The following is a 20110-nucleotide window of genomic DNA, read 5'->3' on the forward strand; positions in this document are numbered from 1 at the left end:
TTTTTTAGAAGCTTTAGGTTCACAGCAGAATTGAGGGAAAAATCTACAATTCCCATGTACCTTTGTCTCTATACCTGCATACCCTCCCCCATTATCAACATCCTATGTCAAAATGGTGTGTTTGTTATAATCAATGAACCTACAACGATACATCATTATCGCCACAAGTCCATTGTTTACATTAGAGTACATTCTTGGTGTTGTACATTCTGTGGGTTTGGACAAAGGTATAATAAGATGTATCTACCATTACAGTGATATGCAGTGTTATACAGTGTTACAGTTTGAGTCCCTAAAATCCTCTCTGTTTCACCTATTCATCCCTCCCTCCCACCAATCCTTGGTAACCACTGATACTTTTGCCATCTTCATAGTATTGCCTTTTCCAGAATGTTGAAATCATAAAACATGTAGTCTTTTTAGATTGATTTTTTTCATTTAATAATATGTATTTAAGATTCTTCCATGGCTTTTCATGGCTTGATAGCTCCTGTCTTTATAACCCTGAATAATTGTCCATTGTCTAGAGGTACCACAGCTTATTTTTCCATTCACCTACTAAAGGACATCTTGGTTGTTTCCCAGTTTTCCAATTATGAATAAAACTTCTATAAATATACACGTGCAATTTTTGTGTGGACAGAAATTTAACTCATTTGGGTAAATACCAAGGAGTGTGGTTGCTGGATCCTATGGCAAGAGTATATTTAGTTTTGTAAGAAACTACTACACTGTCTTTCAGAGTGGCTGTTCCATTTTCACCCCATAAGTGATAATGAGAATTCTTGCTCCATACTCTCATCAGCAATTGGTATTTTCAGTCTTTTGAATTTTGGCCACTGAAATAGGTGTGTAGTGGTATCACATTGTTGTTGTAACTGGCAACTCCCTAATGACTTATGATGTTAAGTACACTTTTTAGGAAGTATACACTGAAGTATTTCGGGCTGATGCAGTATCATGTACAACTTACTTTCAAGTGAACAGAAAAAATAAATAGGAGCTATAGTGATTAGGAAAAGGCAACAGAAAAGATGTCAACAGTTACCGAATTTGGAAGCTCTTATGCTATTAGAGTTGATTTTTATTTATCCTATATATTTTTTAATTCCACAGTTTTTTAGTAGTAAACTTTTATATTATAAAAAAAAGCAAAAGCGATTTCAAGAAACAACCCTTGTGTTATGACATAAATATACGTATAATTGAGTATAACATTTAATTTAAGGATATAGTGTAGGGGAAGGGATTTTTAAGAGAATCCATATTTTTTATTTTCTATTTTTATGATAAAGTTGTTTTTCACTCGTTATTGCTGTGTTACTATGTTACATCATTACATTACATTATACATAATGTAATCCCTATTGAATATTAATAATTATGTTTTCTCATTGAAGAATAACCCTGATAATTCGTGAATTCAAATTATATTCACTTCTATATACAAAGCTAAAAATAGAACTTGTGCATAATTAGCCCTTAATAAATATTAATTTGATAAACAAATTGTTAGGCGTGATTCACACATTTCTGGGATCACAGCATTTTACCTTTTTTTCTACTGTCTTTTCACAGACTAACGTACAAAAGATCATTTGTGCAATTCCGTCTGGTATCAAAATCATAACAGCGACAATTCAAGCAATAATAATATAAGTCTACTATTTATAAACACATAAAAAACCTGCCTGCAAATTAGGTAAGGCACTCGCAATAGTTGCCCCTGGGGCATATGAGTTAGGAAGGAGAGTGGAAGGAGAGATTTGTTGTTTGACTCAGTTCTTCAGTACCATGTCGTTTTTCAAATTATAATGCGTAACTTTACTCAATAGTTTTCAAATTGTACTTTATACATAAAATATACTTATAAAGAATTCACATTTTTAAAGGAAAGCTGAGGAATCACAATGAGAGTCTAAGAAAGTCTTGATCATATTTGGTTCCCTGGGTAGAGCTGCCTCCCTCTACTCTTTCAGGCTTCGATAATCTACAAAAAAAAAAAAAAAAGAAAAAAAGAATGTTTCCAAGTTTCTTCAAGGCTGATATCTTTGGGTTGCAACCAGAAGAATCTTTCATAATAGGATTGCTCTTATTTATAAGCAACATATAAATTGTTATCACCTATCGTCACATATAGGACCTTATAAGTGTCAGTAGATGATTGAAATTTTATTTTACTGTATCTGGAGGCCACTAGAGGGTTATTTATAAGCAGGGGAGGAAGGAACACATCTGATTTATGCCGTAAGAGTCCCTCTGGTTGAAACAGTCAACTGCGTTAGGCCGGTTGCAGGGACAAAAAGTTAGCAGGGTTCTGGAGTAGTCTAGGTAAAAGGTGATAATGGCTTTCACTAAAGCTTTAACAAGAGAGATGGAGAGCAGTGTTAAGAAAAAGCATATACTTTGAAGGTAGAACTAGCTAAAACTGCAGTGTATTATATACAAGTTATGAGATGAGGAGAGGAATACTGAGTGGCTCTATTATGTTTTATTCTCACTCAGCTTGAAATGTTTGTTTGGCAGACAAGTGGAAATATTGACAAGGCAGCTATATAGGAGAACAATAGTTATAATTTTAGAGACTTCAGAGTTCTGAACTTCTCCATATAATGGACCATCTGAAGTGTGTGTGTGCGAATGCGTGCAGCTTGTGTCTGTCTAGATATGTTGCCTTCCAAGCTTTCTAACTGAATTCAGCCCGGTTGCCTCATTAGCTGATGAATTTTGTCCTTTGGCCAGCAATTTTGAAGGTGGTCGTGAACAGAATACTTTCTAATTGTTTTTATTTTTTTAAGACTCACGGATCATATGTATATCATCAATCCATATGATTTATTGTCTTAGACAAATGAATTCTGTCTGCTTCTCTTTCCAGTTCTCCAATTGCCTTTACTTGGAGGGAGTTTCTTGAGATCCCTCCCTTCTTTCTACCTGAAAAGATCACCATTAGCAATGGATGAACACATATTAAGATCCCCAGAGTCTCGTAACTATCAGACACTGGCTGCAGAACAGACATGCGTATATTTCCTCATATGAATTGTGTTCCCTGTCACTACATTCTTAATAGAACATTTCTTGAACCATTACTCCTAAATATAGTAAAGTTCTAATGACATCTTTTTCCATAAAGGGCTTGTAATGTTTTGACATCAAGTACACCAGCTTTTCACTTTATTCTGCCATGACTTGATATACTGTCCAGAATTGCATTACTTTCTTAATTTTTTGGAGGTTACTTTTTAAGTTTGAAAAAGAATTTATAGTTTAATTGCAACTTCTTATAAATGTCATCTCTTTCAAAATTCTAACAATGGTTAATTAGCCTATCAATACCACAGAATCACAAATCAGTTCTCAGTCATTTAATTGGTTAATGTTAATTTTTGTTAAGAATTAATCAGGTGTTAATTGAATGTTTCTTTTATAATGCTTAATTCTTTTAAACGTTCTGAACATTAGTTCTCATCTTCTAAGTAGGTCAAGTTTCTGGAATATACTCTTTTCCCCAGTCTTTCACTAAAGGGGAGAGATTAAGGCACTGGGATTTACAACCAAATTAAATAAATATGTATTTCTATGACTAAGAGCCTACTTAGCATATATAATGCATATAAAGTATAATCTATAATATACAGCCTCTATATACATCTTCTGCCACTCATTCTCCAACAGCAGCCACACCTGCTCTCTTTCAGGATTAAGGACCTCTCTTAATCTAGCACCCAGCCGGATACCCGGTTATCACATATTTCTTCCTGGGGATTCATTTCCTGGTGACAGGCACTTGCTAGTTTGGCCTACCTCTCTCCTTTTCTTCCTTTCTAAAGTATATCCTACCACTGGCAGTGTTTGGTACATATTATGTCCTCAGTAAAAATTTGTTGCATTGAGTGTTGCCTTGTTGATTTCAATTGCGTGTGGAATCGGATGTCCTGGTCTGTTACACGCAGGTGAGATTAATATGTCATTTTCTTATGCGTGTTGGGTGTACATGTGTGTATGCCTGCATCTATGTATGAGTGTGTCGTCAAAGCAGCTTTGATACATTTGGAAAATTATATTATAATTGAAAAAGAAATTATTTGGGGCCAGCAATCTTTTTCTCTAAAGGACCAGAGAGTAAATAATTTTGGTTTTAGAAATTACACAGCCTCTTTTTCATGAAGTCGTTTCTGCAATTGTAGCACATAAGCAGTCACGGACAATTCAGAAAGAAATGAGCAAAGTTGTTTTCAATAAAACTTTATTTACAAAAACAGGCAACAGGCTAGTAAATAGTTTGTCTGATTCTTATCCTAAATACTTAAAATGCTGATTTGTTTTAAAAAAAATTATTAATGGCAAAGAAGTTTCATTGTTTATTAACACTGCATACAACACTCATTTGTTGTTTTGGTGGTTGTGTGTGTGTGTGTGTGTGTGTGTGTTTTCTTTTAGAGAGAGAGAGCATGAGTGAGGGCGGGGTGCCAAGGGAGGTAGAGAGAGAGAAGCTTAATCAAGCTCCACACCCAGCATGGAGCCCAACACAGGGCTTGATCTCATGACCCTGAGATCATGACCTGAGCCAAAATGAAGAGTTGGACGCTTAACCGACTGAGCCACCTATGTGGCCCACGACCCTGTTTTTATTAAATACATGAAAATCATGTAGACTAAGGCTGTTAAACTAGTCAAAAATTGTTTGCATTGACTATATTGTACTTATGATTATAACTTATCAGTAAGTTTTATGTCCTCTGAAATGAAAACTAAATTAACAGCATACAATTCATGTAACTATGGTCTAACCCTAAAGAAGGAAGACCACTGATCTATCATTGTGAGGTTTACTAACCTAATAATCTATTTGCATCTGGCACAGATTTGGGTGTCTAAGACTTACAAGTAAATATGCATTCTTTTGTTATTGTGTTTTGTTGAAAACATTATTCTCAGTGACCACTTTATATACAACTAAATAGAACACAAAACCAAAAATAAAATAAAATAAAAATAAAACCTGAAATAAATTTAGTTGGTTTTAGTCACATATTGTATATATTTCCATATATATAAATACATATGTGTATAGTCACATACTATATATATATGTATATATACACTAATATATATGCATCATACATATGTATGCATGTGTATATATATACAAATATAAATATATGTTTCCTTATATTTTAATGCATTTAAAGTTGTATAAAGCTTAAAATATTTTTTAAAAACTTAGCAATCTATTTCTCCAATTCCATTGAAATAAACCGTCACAATACATACTGATGATGAACTATATAAAAATTAACGTTTTACCTTCTAAGGAATAGTTCAAATATTTGTGGAACCCTTTAATTGACCATGAAATTGTAGTTCAGATAGTCATAAAGAAAATACAGAGAATGTTAGGTTCTAATCTTTTTCACCCAACTAGTTCCAGTTGCTAACGTAAACGTTGGATTTGAAAGTAGAAAATCTTACTGTATGTATGGAATCAATTTTATTGCTATTTTCACTCACTACGATAGCTTCTTTCCTGGGAAGTTCTGATCTCGAGGGGTATATATCATTCCTTCTCATGTGAGAAAGACTTACAGCACGGTGCCGAAAGGCTCGAATTCCAGAGCCGGACTTCCTGGGCTCCACTGGTACGTTATTTTGAGCAAAACTCTTAACCTCTCTGTCACACAACGCGCAAGCTGAAAGTCAGGGAAAATGGAACACTGTGGCTAGCTACCTCGTTCATTCTGTGAAGATTAAATGTAAATCACTTAAAAAGAGCTAAGCAAGTGTTTGCTTACTTGTTTTTCCTTAAACTATTTTGGCGAGTGTGCATTTGAGAATTGAGTTGATTAAATTAGAAAGATGGAAAATAGAAACCTTTGACGATCGTGCCCATCTTATGACGCAAGTCTTATCCTCAGCTTAGGTGTCCCCACGCATCCACTTTACACCCTTCTTCTTCAAGTTGAGTGCTTGGCCCAGCAGCATTGACAGACCCCGAAAGCTGGTTAGAAATTCGGGATCTCCTCCAACCTTCCTTCAATTCTCTGGAAGCACAATCTTCATTTTGCTAGATCCCTAGGGAGTTTTGGTCCATTCATATTTGAGAAACGGGGCTGTAGGAGAGCCTCGTACATTACCAACGTCTGGGTACCGGTAGCGCACGCACGTCTATCAGCAGAGGCGGCGTTCAGGTGCTGCCTGCAAACCCGTTCAGACCTCAGGAAAATGTCTCAGTGTTCTGCCCTATGCTCTTGGAGCCAACAGGAGAGATGGCCAATGCTTGGGAGGATGTGGATTATTTGATCAGCAGAAGTGTTTATGTAAGAGAAAGACAATTGCATTCTTTCTTTCAGATGGCATGATGCTAGTAGTTAGTCTGTTCCTAGTAGTACCGAGCGACCATTTTCTTGCTTCTCTTGTTCTGAGTGGGGGAGCCATAGGGATCCGTGCCTTAGTTCATTATTCACAACAGCTGTACCCAGAGCCTGAACAATTGGTGATATTATGAAATTCATATAATATCACAATTAAATTGCTACCAATTCTTTGACAACTTTGGCAACTAAATAACCACTGAGCGCTAGAACGATGTACTTTTATTTTTAAATTATTTACTAAAATAGAATTAAGTTACAAAAATAATGTTTAAATGTAGCTTTAATTCACTGCAATGTAATTTTCATGTCCATTGACTACAAATTACTTGTCTTATGTAGACAATATTAAATATTTTAGAATAAAACTTTGAAAATTATACTTATTTTACTTTATCTTTACATCACTTTAATTGTGATTTTTATGAAAATATATTATTATCATGAGCATTTTGAATATAATCACATTTTCCTTTTTAATCCTTCATTTTATTTCTATCTAATTAAGTCAACATCTTGGTAGCAATGTAATTAGTGACATTGCTAAAGTACAGGCAGAAAATAAAACATATTGCATAAATATTTAATAATTTATTATATGCATATTTCTATTTTCTTTTTCATCCAAACACTGTAATCCCATAAACAGAACACCCAGATATGAGTAAAAATAATAAAATTCCCACAGCTTAGCTTTATGTGTGTTTCTGTTTTACTGTTATAAAGGTGTATTTTTTAAGGACGGAGGATAGAGCATAAATTTTTTTAATGTGTTGGCTTCATTTATCAGTTTTAAGTATTTAGATCCATAGTATAATGTGGGTATCTCTTTGTCCTCTTGTCTGAGTAAATATTAGAAGCTGGTCTGTGTGCTGTCTTTCCCTCAAACTGCTTCATGCTCCTTGGCTGCCCTGTAGCCGCTCCTACCCGGACACAGTCAGGGCCGTTTTCTTTCCAGCCCATCCCTCTGTTGTCCCCATCGTTTTTTCTCTGCCCCTCCCCTGTCACCACTTCATTTCTTCCAGTCAACAGTCTTCAACAAAAAATAATGGAAATTACCATGTGAACTTTAAAGAAACACTGTTGTTTATTCTTATCCTATTATTTGTTTGTTTTTTTTTCTGTAATCCCCGAAACAAAATTAAACCCACTATGTGGGCAAGTACCAGGTGTTCTGTTGTTTCAAACTGTGACTAAGTATCCATCATTTGTCCATACACAGAGTAAGCCATCAGTTCGCCACTGTGATTTTAATGATATTTATGAGCCTGTAAGATGATCCTTGATGATGAGATTAATTGACCTGATGGCTCCTGAAATGACATCCATTAAACATAAGAGACCTATAATCCCAGCAAGAAGGCAAATGCCTCCCTTGAGATCAACCTCCCCAAGGCTTCAAAGATCAGTTTCTAGGGAAAGGTTTAAAGAATTCTTTCCTGTTCTTCTCAGCAGATGTTAAGAGGGCGGTTTAGTGAGTTGGACGGACTAAATTCTACTTGAAATTCAGGTCATATAAAGATTGGTACAGGTCATACACTTTTGTAAATTATTTGGAATTGATTAGCCTACTTGTGGCCGGGTCACAGTTTCTCAGTCTCTGGGTCCTGAGTGATGAGTTAAGGGGTATGGTTCTCTAACACCAATGTACTCTTTCACCGAAGCATCTCATTATCTTTGCAGAACTTAACTAAGGGTGACTCTGGTTTCTCCTTTCCATACATATAAAGAACGGTGCATTTTTGATGTGTCCACAAAATGCAGTATATTAGGGATTATGAAATTGAATTTAGTTTAGGAGAAAGTGACAGAATTGATGCATATATTTTTTTCTTTTCTATATTCCTTATGCTGTGCCTGTTCCTGTACCATGATCATTCCGAACGCGGAAGCCTGTACCTCCCACTCCCCTGCACCCATTTTCCCTAACCCCTACCCCTTCCCCTCTGGCAACCACCAGTTTGTTTTCTGTGCTTATAGGTTTGATTCTGCTTGTTTGTTTGTTTTTTTCATTTGTGGTTTTTTGTGTGTGTGTGTTTGTTTTTGTTTTTAGATTCCACACATGAGTGAAATCATATGGCATTTGTTTTTCTCAGTCTGACTTATTTCATTTAGCATAGTACCCTCTAGGTCCATCCATATTGTTGCAAATGGCATGATTTTGTCCTTTTTTATGGCTGCCTGATATTCCAGTGTGTGTGTATGTGGTGTGTGTGTGTGTGTGTGTGTGCACACCATAGTGAAGCATCTGTTTTAAAGCCTGAGTTTACTATTCACTACCCGTGTGGCTTTGTGCAAAATGTTTTAACTCTCTGAATCTTGATTTCTTCACCCATTGAATAGTAATGATGATAATATTTGTTTGTCTTAACTTGCAATGATATGGTTAATATCCTAGAAATTAAAATAGAAAATCATTTTAGAAACGTGACTAATATACTCCAGCATGCTAAACTTTCAGGATGGATTGTCCTAAAGAAATTTCTATCAGTCACATCCACTAAGAGACAATAACCACTGTCTTTATCTCTTCACTGTCTTATTCACATCCTATGACATAGAGGCACTCAACATCTCCTAAAATAGTCTTAGTTACACCAAATACCCTGAGTCCAAAGTGTGTTATTAAAATGCCTGAATGTACGCATGCCATTCATTAAAAATTGAGTACAGAGCATATGCCAAACATGTAACTCGTTAAGGAGCAAAGACATTTCTTTTTTAAGTATGATTAATTGTTGTCAGGGCTTTAAGTGAAGTACTCTGGGAACACAAAGTTTGGATTTCCCTCAGACTGCTGGGGAGATGGAGGACCGGATATGTGGAGGAGATTACGACTCTCCTTAGTGTTGATGTTGAAATGCATGACTTGTCTCATGAGGGTGGGATGTGCTAAGGTCACTGAGTAACAGGCCAGTGTGGACAAAGGACCAGAGGGAAGACAGGGAAAGATGACTCTGAGGAACTTCAGAGAGTGTAGCATGCCTTGATACATCATGAGAAAATGGCAATTATACTTATATTCTAATCGGCTGGCATAGAACTTTCTTCAAGTTGGGTGAAATGGCAAAATATAAGACTGTGGTGTGAGGAGCTTGGGGGGGGGCCAGAGAATATGAATTTCCTGACAATGAAGATTTGGGTTTTATCTCGGATGAAACAGGAGACATTGGTTTTATTTGTTTGTTTGTTTTGTTTTGTTTTGATTTTTAATCAAAATCGTGTTTTAGAAAGAGTGCAAAGATAGAAAGACTGAGTTTGGAGGAATGCAATGGAAGGGAGACTAGTTAATAGATTTTGTAGTAATCTAGGTGAGACCAGCTAAGAGCTTCAAGTGAGGTGTGAGGGAGAGGAGGAAATAGTTAAATTAGACATTGGTATGTTGTTGAACTGATTTGATGTGGGAGGTGATGGAGGGGAAGGCTCTGAATTTGTGGTATGACTACTTGGCGCTACTATTCATTTAAATAAACATTATAATTTGAAGACTAGGTTTTAGGGGAGTAAAATTAATTCTGCATATTATGATTTTGAAGTGTTTTATGACAAATAACATTTTCCAGGAAGGAATTTTTTTTAAGTGGTCTCTACACCAGATGTGGAGCTTAAACTCACAACCCTGAGATCAACGGTCCCACACTCTACCTACTGAGCCAGCCAGGTATCCCTTCCAGGAAGGATTTGAAGGTACATGGTTTTTGTAAGGGGGAAACATCAGGGGTGGGCATAAAAGTTCAGAAGTCTCTAGGACCCAGGAGAAGTCTGAAACTGGGGGTGGATGAGATAACCCAGAAAATTTCTTAATACAAACAAGAAGGAGATGGCCCTAGGAATCCTGAGAGGCTCTAAGACATCTGGAGAAGTAGAAAAAAGAGATTCTTAGCAAGGGAAAGGGGTAGGCAGGAGAACAAAATTGTCTTTGCAGTGCTGGTCTAACCTGAAAATCTTTCTACCTTTCTGATTAATTACATTCTCTCCTTACTTAATTACTTTATTTATTTATTTCCAAAAAAAAGAAAAAATACTAGAGTTCATTCTAAACTTAGTTTGACTATCTGTACCCTAACTGAACGCTGAGAATGGTCCCAGCTGAAATTATTCAACATTTGCTTTCTTGGAAATTTTTTTTAAGAAAAGCAATCAACTCTAAGGTGCAAATGTTTAATAAAAAAAAAGAATATTACTTTTTAAGTGATGAAATATTGTTTTAAGGATGTATTCATATGTGCACATATGCTATTCAGGAAAGAATGTGTTAAAATTGCATCTGAAATGACAACATGATTATTTTACATAGTGTATGCTCAGGTTGTGAAGGAAGCAAGAAGATAACATCTGTGCTCAATACGCATTTCCACAGCTCATCTCTCAGTGCCAGAATGCTTCTGTGGCAGTGTGAGAAATCAAGGTTATTTACTTCCTTGCTAATTCTTTGTTATGCAAGCCTCTTTCTCTCAGAACCACACATTTTTTTTCCTTGTGTGTTTTGCCAGTTCTTTCAGTCCCAGATTGAAGGTTGTCACTTCCTAAATACCCTCATCACTCAACCTCTATCAACTCTGTCATATGTAGACACTTTGGGCCCCCAAACCTAGAAAACCTGACTGTAAGGGTCTTACTTTTATTATGAGCTTTATAATCTTACATGACAAGAAACCTGGACTGAGGCGATTCCAGGGTTGGTTATTTCAGTCTCAATGACGTCACCGAGCACACAAATTCTTTCCCCTGCACCCTCGTCAACAGATCAGAAAGGCCATCTCAACCAGTTCACTTTACCACGTTACGGGGGCTCCATCGTTCAGGCTTTGTCAGAAGAGGAGTCTTTCCATTTTCCTATGTGTTCCTTGTATTAAAAGTGTGGGGTCCTTTTTCAGAAGATCCTGCTGGTTTCCCTACTAGCCCACTGACCAGAATTGGGTCGTATGCCCACCTAAACTAATTACTGGCAAGAGAGAGGCATGAATGGTGCAGATTTACCAGTATTTTCTCCTTGATTCTAAAGAGACTCAAAACTATGGTTTGAATGTTTGTGTCACCCCAAAATTCATATGTTGAAATTCTAACCCCCGAAGGTGATGGGATTAGGAAGAGGGTCCTTGGGAGGTGATTAGGTCACGTGGGTGGAGCCCTCATGAATGGGATTAATACTCACGAAAGGGACCTTACGGAATTCCCTCACCGCTGCCTCCATGTGAGGACACAGGGAGAATTTGTGACATGGACGAAGGTCCCCACCTGGTCCTTTGAACTTCATCTTGGGCTTCCAGTCTCCAGAGCTGTGGGAAATACACTTCTGTTGTTTGCAAGCTACCCAATTTGTGATATTTTGTGACAGCGGACTGAACGGACTGAGAAACTCAGAAAATACACAATTGCCCAACAGTTCAATCAAGCAGGCGCAAAGGAGGAAGGGATGCATTTTTAGTTAGAAACTACATCATCTGCCATCTTGTCTTACTGTCTTCTCGTCCATGTGGATGGAATAGAGCAGTTCAAATCTCTCCTTCATTCCTAAACTTTAATCCTGAGGTTAGATCAAATTCAAATCAAATTATGCTCTATCGGTCACAAAATCTATTCGTATTATTTATCTTGGCTGCACGTTTTCAAACGTGGTTTGACCGCTTTAGGCCTGTTGAACCTCACATTTCCAATTTCACACTGTTGGGCACCTGCGCTTTTTTTATTTTTAGCCTATTATTTACTTTTTGATTAGTTCTTTCACATAACTTTTTTCAACAAAGCAATAATAAATAATAAATAATAATAATATAGAGAGTTCATAAGATATGTCCTCTTTATACTCTATATTTGCTAATTGAATAAAATTTTCCAAAGAGGAGACATGAAGTCATTATTCAGTGAACTATTTGCTGCTTCTCTGGGAAAGCTTGTTTCGTTATTTCCTTACTGATCGGTCCAGTCCACGGTGAATGATAATATAGCATATACGGTTTTACAAATAATTTTTTCTCTTACTACAAAATTTTTTGTTTTAGTTACTCTCACATTCATTTTTAAAACTGCATTATCATAACAAAGTGAAAATAGCATGCTCTCTGTATAATAAAGAGGGCCCTTTATCCCCTCTCACTTGAGCATGCATGAAATTCGGTAGTACTATTATTGAGTGTGAAAACATTCCCTAATACATTTATTCATGCAAGAATAACTAAGTTACAAATTGTTAACTGTTACAGGATGCAAAGCTATATGAAAAAAACACCCTAGAGTTGCTAATTATTTCATTTGGGAGACACGGTAATAATTCAAAGCCATCTTTCTTAGTTTGACACATGGATCACCATGCAGTTTGGCTTAGTCTATATTCCTAGTCTCAACAACCACCATTTTCCTCAGCTACAGACCCACTAAATCTCTCTTTGATCTTGGAAGGTACAGACCCTGTCATAGCCCAGTGGCATTGTATATTTTCCCCATATATAAAAACATATATCTTTTCATGCCCCAAGAACACCATTTCTATATCATTCCCACATGCAAAAGAATATTCTATATCCTAACCTATAGCTAAAAATTCTTTCCTTCTCTCTCTCTTCTCTGTATATGAAATTGCCTTTCCTGTATAAGACCTTAGCTAGGACCACTATCTAGAAGACTGTGGAATGCATGATCTATAGGCATGAAACCACATATGACTTAACTTCCAATGAAGGAAAGCATTTTACAGTGTGACAGGGGTGATGGAGACAGATCATGATCATTGGATTCACTGGACACATTGACCATACACCATCCAGAACCTGCCAGTGTGATGGAGCATTGGAATGACCCACTGATGGTACAGCTGAAGCACCCACCAGAGGTAATATCCTATGAGACAGGGTCACCATTCTCCAAGATACATTAAGTCCAAGTATTCTTTATGTCTATATATTCCAACTAAGAATTAAGCATGAGTCTGAGAACCAAGAGATGAAGCAGAAGTGACCTTACTTACAATCATTATCATTAACCTACTAGGGGACTTTGACTTACTTTATCTCAGCAAGGTTAGAGATCCTAGTCCCTAGATTACAGAAGGTGATATTGTAACAAAGTGGCTGATTAACCAAGCACAGTTCCCATTGAAGTATGCCCACAGCTGTTACCTGGGAACTTTGGGTACCTGATGTTCATAGGACCGGTTGGCAAGTATGAGAGTTACAATCTTGTCAGTGGTAATTGACCCTGGTCGTCAGGAGAGGGTTTGGTTGCTATTATACAATGTAGATAGATGAGAATATATGTGGCACTCTGGAGACTTTCTCTAGTGGTCAGGCTCAGATCTATCATGAATGAGGGCCTGGCCATCCCACCAAGTAGTCACCAAATTAACAGGGGTAATAGCCGGGGCAAGGGAGATTTAGAATAGAGAGTGCCGGAGAGAAACAATGAGTAGCATTCTATCCCTAAGAGCAAATGAAGCAATGGGGGCTGTAGTTTGTCTATTTGCCTTTCTTCTCCAAGTCTCAACCACCAGCAGGAAGAAAGTCCTGGCCTTGAAGAAGTTGCTCCCCAACCTGTATGGAGAAGTGGATCAGAGTGGCCCAAGGAAAGGAGTGTGATAGCCACGTAAGCACACTACTCATATCCCCCCTTCCAGAAAAGACTGGTTGCCCAAAAGACCATAAGGAGTGTGGCCAACTGGTAACCTTCGGCTGTTTGCTTCTTCAAGGCTTTTCTCAAGTTTTCAGACACGTCACACTCATTTCAGGGAATGTTTGAGTCAGTAACCGAGCAAGATGGTAAGAGTCTAGCTATTTCCACCTAAGGCACAGTCTTCTTCCTATCTCAGAACTACCTGCCCCCATTATCATAACCCCGGTTCAATTTTCAGGGAAGAACAGAGAACTCATGTCTCAGTGGAGAACTGTTAACATCTCTTCCAAAGAAGACCATGTGCTAGGTGATATATTGGCATGGCCATCTTTGAAAAATACCAGCTGCTGGGGGTGCCTGGGTGGTTCAGCTGGTTAAACCTTTGACTCTTGGTTTTGGCTCAGATCTCATGGGTCCTGATATTGAGTCCTGCATAGGACTCTGTACCCAGTAGGAGTCAGCTTGGCTATTCTGTCGCTCTGCCCCTTCCCCCCTTGCTTGCTTTCTCTCTCCCTCTCTAAAACAAATAAATAAATCTTAAAAGAAAAGAAAAGAAAAATACCATCTGCTTCACCAAAGAAAAGAGAGGTACTCATTATATATATATTTCATATAGATAATTTCACATAGCTATACCTGCACTCATAGTACTTTTCTCCTTTTTTTCTTGTGATAACAAGGATGGAAAATGGGCTCTTTTTCTTTTCTAAGACGAGCTGCTTGACTGTGTCCAGATCTAACTCCTTCTTACCTTCTCGGTGGTCTTTTGTATATAATTTGTCCCTTTCCTTATCTATCTCATATCCTTGAAATCGTTCTCTTAACATTATCATCCCATCCACATAAAAAAATCGCGTTTCTCCTTTTAAAAAACAAAAACAATTTAAAGTCTTCCTCATTAATTTCAAGCCCTTCTATGTTTTTATTTGCTGTCTATATGCTGAATGACCCCCAGGCCCTTAACTTTGGCCCAGATCTTTACTGATTTGTTTTTTAAGAGGCCCTCTTTTTGTCCTATTGCATCTTTTTTTTTTTGTCCCATTGCATCTTTATCTCCCCCTAAGATTGTACTTATCATATAACTAAGTGATTTATAATAGACATATTTCCCCTTGTCTAACTATCCATGCCACATTCTAAGACTTGGGATAATTCTCAAGTTTTTGGTCTCAATTGCCCTAAACATCCATATTTTGGATGAATTCCCCTAATCTCACCCTGAAATAACTTACTGAATTAAAGGTAGACATCTACATCAAGTCCGCTGGCATAGGGCTTGACTCAAAAAAAATGAACTGTACCTACAATCACATTCTTGTTCAGGATTTTTCACTAACGCTATAGAAGGGGAAGCTTTTAGACTTTCAGTAAGAGTATTTTATTTGTGAATGATAAAGTGAGTGGTCCATGTGCCATGGCATGCTATAATTTATCTGTATAATTCAGCCTAAAACCTGTACTTTCAGGGATCATTTCTATAGCTTGTTAATTCAGCCTTCTGCAAATTTCCCAGCTGAGTTTTTGATGCCCCAGGAGAGTTGACATGCACTAACATCTCTGGCCAGCTACTCATGAACATCTTTCTCTCCTCTGCATTCATCCCTGTTCACAAGGTATCATCATCTCCATTGAGCACTCCCGAAGGAAATAATGGTGGCTACCAGGCATCACTGTTTTGTATGCTCAGTATTTCCAATTACATTGGCAGTCTTGGAGGCGTATTGGGGGAACATTGAACAACACAGCTTGAAATATAAGAGAAATATGTGCAGGTAAGACAAACATTTTATCTGAGTTCTTTTATTAACAGGGAACTCATACAAGTAAGAATGGGGAAATGGATCTCATTGAATTACAGGTCCCTACAAACAAATTTTCCAGCTAAACTTCAGGAGAACTGGAACAGTACGCCTATCAATCCTGGTGAGCTCAGAATATTCACGTTCTGTCCTAGATCTCTCTCTTACTGTGTCACTCCATTTTTTTCCCCTTTCTGTTTACTATATATCTTATATCCATATTTTCCTAACTTATATTTTCTACTTCTTCCTTTCTTCTCTCTTTGAAGTCAATTTATGTATCTTTTAAACTTTAGCTTGCTGCAAACTCTCTCCCTTGATGAGTATTTTCTGTTCCTATCCCTAAGAGAGAGAATCTAGTTGGATTAGCAAACAACAGTCTTAGTTTTTACTTGCAGGGTATGTACTATATGTCAGGGTATATTATTTAGTAAGGACATTATTATCCCTACTATTGTATCTTTTTGATAGTGGAGGAAATCGAAGCTCAGAGAAGTCACTTAATTCAAGCTAAAAAAAAAAAAAAAAAAAAAAAGAAAAGATTCAGGGCTCTCTGCAGGCTGTCCCCAGGTAAGCTTCTATTCCATTACCACACCACTTACTCTGAGAAGAGCAGCAGAGCCAGGTTGGGTGGGGAAACTCACTGCAGGAGCTTAAGAACAATAATTTCCTACATAAGTAGGTATGATAAGCAGATAAAAACAGATGCATTTTAGTGAATTCTGAACACCAAACTAGAGAATTTATATTCAGTTATGGAAATCAACTATGGAGGTTCAACGTTTGGAGACAATTTTGAAGCCACTGAATTTCTTGCCTGGTGAACAATTAAATGAACAAAAGAAATTGCATACAGCAGCGGATGGCCTGTGTTTGCACACCTGTGCAAGTCCTTAAAGTGATATTTGGGGTGGACAAAATCAGCAATGCTCCCTGCTTTCTATTCATGCATAAGAAGTTAGCCACTGGTGGGGGGCGCCTGGGTGGCACAGTGGTTAAGCCTCTGCCTTCGGGTCAGGGCGTGATCCCGGCGTTCTGGGATTGAGCCCCACATCAGGCTCCTCCGCTACGAGCCTGCTTCTTCCTCTCCCACTCCCTCTGCTTGTGTTCCCTGTCTCGCTGGCTGTCTCTATCTCTGTCAAATAAATAAATAAAATCTTAAAAAAAAAAAAGAGAGAGAAGTTAGCCACTGGAGTGGAAACTGGGAATGAGGACAGTCACCCAGGAGGACACACTGATTACTGAACATAGTTTCCTGGCTGGGTAGGGAGGCCGATGGAATCAAATACAAATTAAGTCTGGAAGATGAGAGAAAGTTTGAGGCCCTGGTTCCCTTTTCCATTCTGGATAGCCTCTACTTTCTCTGAGAAGAAGGAGGCTATAAGGTATAAATTGATTCAACTGCCCACTCCCTGCCACATGTTTACTTCTAAGATATCCTGTCATCATCTTTCTTACAAGAAACATTGTTTCTTCCTCCCATCTATGGTTAGTCTTATTTGTATCGCACCCTCCACAACATTACCTGTTGTTGCATTTTGACCCTTTATCTTTCCTTTTATGTCTCCTATGGCCCCACTTTAAAAAAAAAACACATGCAAAAAATTCTAAGCAAATTCACAAAATTAATTGACATCTAGGTAATTGGATTTTAGATTATTGAGAATAGGGGAAGCTTTGAGAAAAAAAATGTTACCAGTATTATTGTTGAATTGGACTCTTTTGGAAAGCAGCAAGAAGAACTGGCAAACTCAAACACTCATGAGTCACCATTGTCTTTGAAGAATATGTGTAAATGTCAAGAACATTCAGATTAGATTTTGATGAACAGAGCATAACATGAGTAAAAACCAATGGTACGAATTCCAAGACAGGATACACTCTAAGAGAAAACAGTGTTCTGATGGTCTGGAATCAAAAGTAAGTCACAAGAATCAAAACTAATTGCTATGATCTTTTTATTCCTAAGATCTTAAGAGAGTTGAGTCTTACTCCACTTATGATCTAGGAAACCATATGATTATCGTTCCTGCTGTCAACTGAGTAGCAGAAAATCACTGTCGTTCTATGATCAATCACTCTACTGGGAACATAGTGGTTATAAGAAACGCTTATGAGTATATCACAAAAATGCACGTCTCTATGCACTAGTGAGTATGTTCGCTACTTATTTGGTTTACTTACTATATCTATCTATATCTAACTATCTATCTATCTATCATCTATCTATCTATCTATCTATCTATCTATCTATCTATCTATCTATATATCTGAATCGGAAAGGCTTGCAAGGAATATCAGGCCCTCTGATAATTTCCTGAGGAAGTAAAATGAATGAATAAAAGTTCAGAACTGAGGAATACTAGTTCATTATAATCTCCTGAGAAAGAAGAGAAATAAAGCGTCCCTCACTTCTCATCCTTGCACTCTGAGGCTGAGTTTTTTTTCTCTGTGGGTCGGAGAATCTTTGGTCCCCAGTGTGCGTATGCTGATTTCAGCAGGGTTGTTCTGAGGCACTGTCTCCTTGGGAGAGAAATGATAGAAATAACAGGCATTCTGGAAAGTCCCCATATGCTCTCTCTCCAGCTGGCCTGTGGTCCTTGTTGTTGGTCCTCAGCCAGGCTGTAGCAAGGAGCTTTGTATCCAGACCCTCAACGTGAGAGAAAGGAGGGCACATTGACCACCTAGACTACATTTCTTATCATCTCTAGGATTTTACAAAGTTTTCAGAGACAGACCACATTTTTTAAATAGAGACAGTTATCAAAATAGGAAACCTGAAACAAGAACTTAAAAGGATCACCAATCTAAAATGTCTCAATAAACACCTTAGCTGTTTTTCAAGAATATAATTAAACACACTCAAGCATATCAGGATAAAAAGCTTGTAGGGGCACAGAACTTACCACCACGGTTCTGACCTTTAGAGTAATGAAGACTGAGTTAATTCTACAGACAAAAAAATGGAGAACTCTAGCTGTAAATAAACAATTTGGGGAATGAGCTATTTCTGTTCCAGCTAATGAAGAATGACATTTAAAGAAATACTATTCCTTTGTTTAGATGCAGAGAACAGATTGGTAGTTGCCGGAGGAGAGGGGAGCTGGGGGCGGGTGGGCGAAATGGTTTTAGGTAATTGGGAGATACAAACTTCTAGTTATAAAATAAATAAGTCACGGGGCTGTAATGTACAGCATGGGGACTGCAATACTATACTGGAAATTTGAAAGGTACTAAGAAAGTCAATCTTAAAAGTTCTTATCACAATGAGAAAAAGTTGTAAGTCTGTATGGTGACAGATGGTAAATAGACTTAATGTGGCGATCATTTTGCGATACCTACGAATGTGGAAATATGATGTTGGACACCTGAAACTAATATAATGTGTCTAAATTACACTTGAATTAAAACAAAGAAAATATTCAAATAAAAAATAAATGCTCATTTCAAAACTGTGCCTTAGATTTGAGGCTTGCTGTGACGGTGAACTGAAAAACTTGAGTTTGTTAGAAACCGTGGAACTTGTTTTCCATTTCCAACTGCTAGTCAATTCTTACGGTCTGGGGTGATTTTTTTCGACTTCTAGTTGTTATTTATGAAGTTGTCAGAGGTGCTAAGAAGCACACGTTAATAAGACTCCTGTCTGAAATGGAATACTTTGTAGACTTATGGGTGAGGAGCCGCACACACGTTCTACTGGACTCAGTTAAAAAAATATATGCCTATGTTACTTCCCTCAGTTAGGGATACCAAGCACGGAGACCTTAAGGGAGGATTACAAATATTATACTTCTACACCAAGGCTCTAATGCAGGATCCCGATTTTTGCAAAAGAATGGCACGTTGTGGAAGAGGGACATGCACGCTCTTCACTACAACGTTTTCAGGGGTTCGTGCGTCTCCTTGTTCCTGCGACGCTGGCGGTATTGCTCTGCTTCATTTCCCCTACATGCCTTCTTCATTCCAACCAGAAGCAGTGCGCATGTGTTTGTGTCTTTGGGTGTTGGGTAGGAATAAGAACGTGTATGTTGTGAGTCTCGTGAATGAGAGTGGTCTTCAATAAATTGCCTGTATCCTTGAGCAAGGCATCTGACTGTGAGCAGTTTCTACCATCCTGCTTTAATGACGAATGATCTGCGGTTGGTGGAAGGGGCTGGGTGGAATGTAGCAGCCGCTGCGGTGCGCGGTATCAGCACCCTGCTGCCCCACTCGCGGATTTGCCCCATTCCTCTTGCACATTCTGAGTAGATGGCCCGAGTGGTAGTTGGAACCCTAACTCAGTTCTCTGGTTTCTGTGTCTTTTCGTATTTGATCCTCTCTCACTAATAATTA

Source organism: Ursus americanus, chromosome 10 (genome assembly GCF_024610735.1).
Source record: "Ursus americanus isolate L20-20 chromosome 10, mUrsAme1.1.p, whole genome shotgun sequence".
Taxonomy (NCBI): domain Eukaryota; kingdom Metazoa; phylum Chordata; class Mammalia; order Carnivora; family Ursidae; genus Ursus; species Ursus americanus.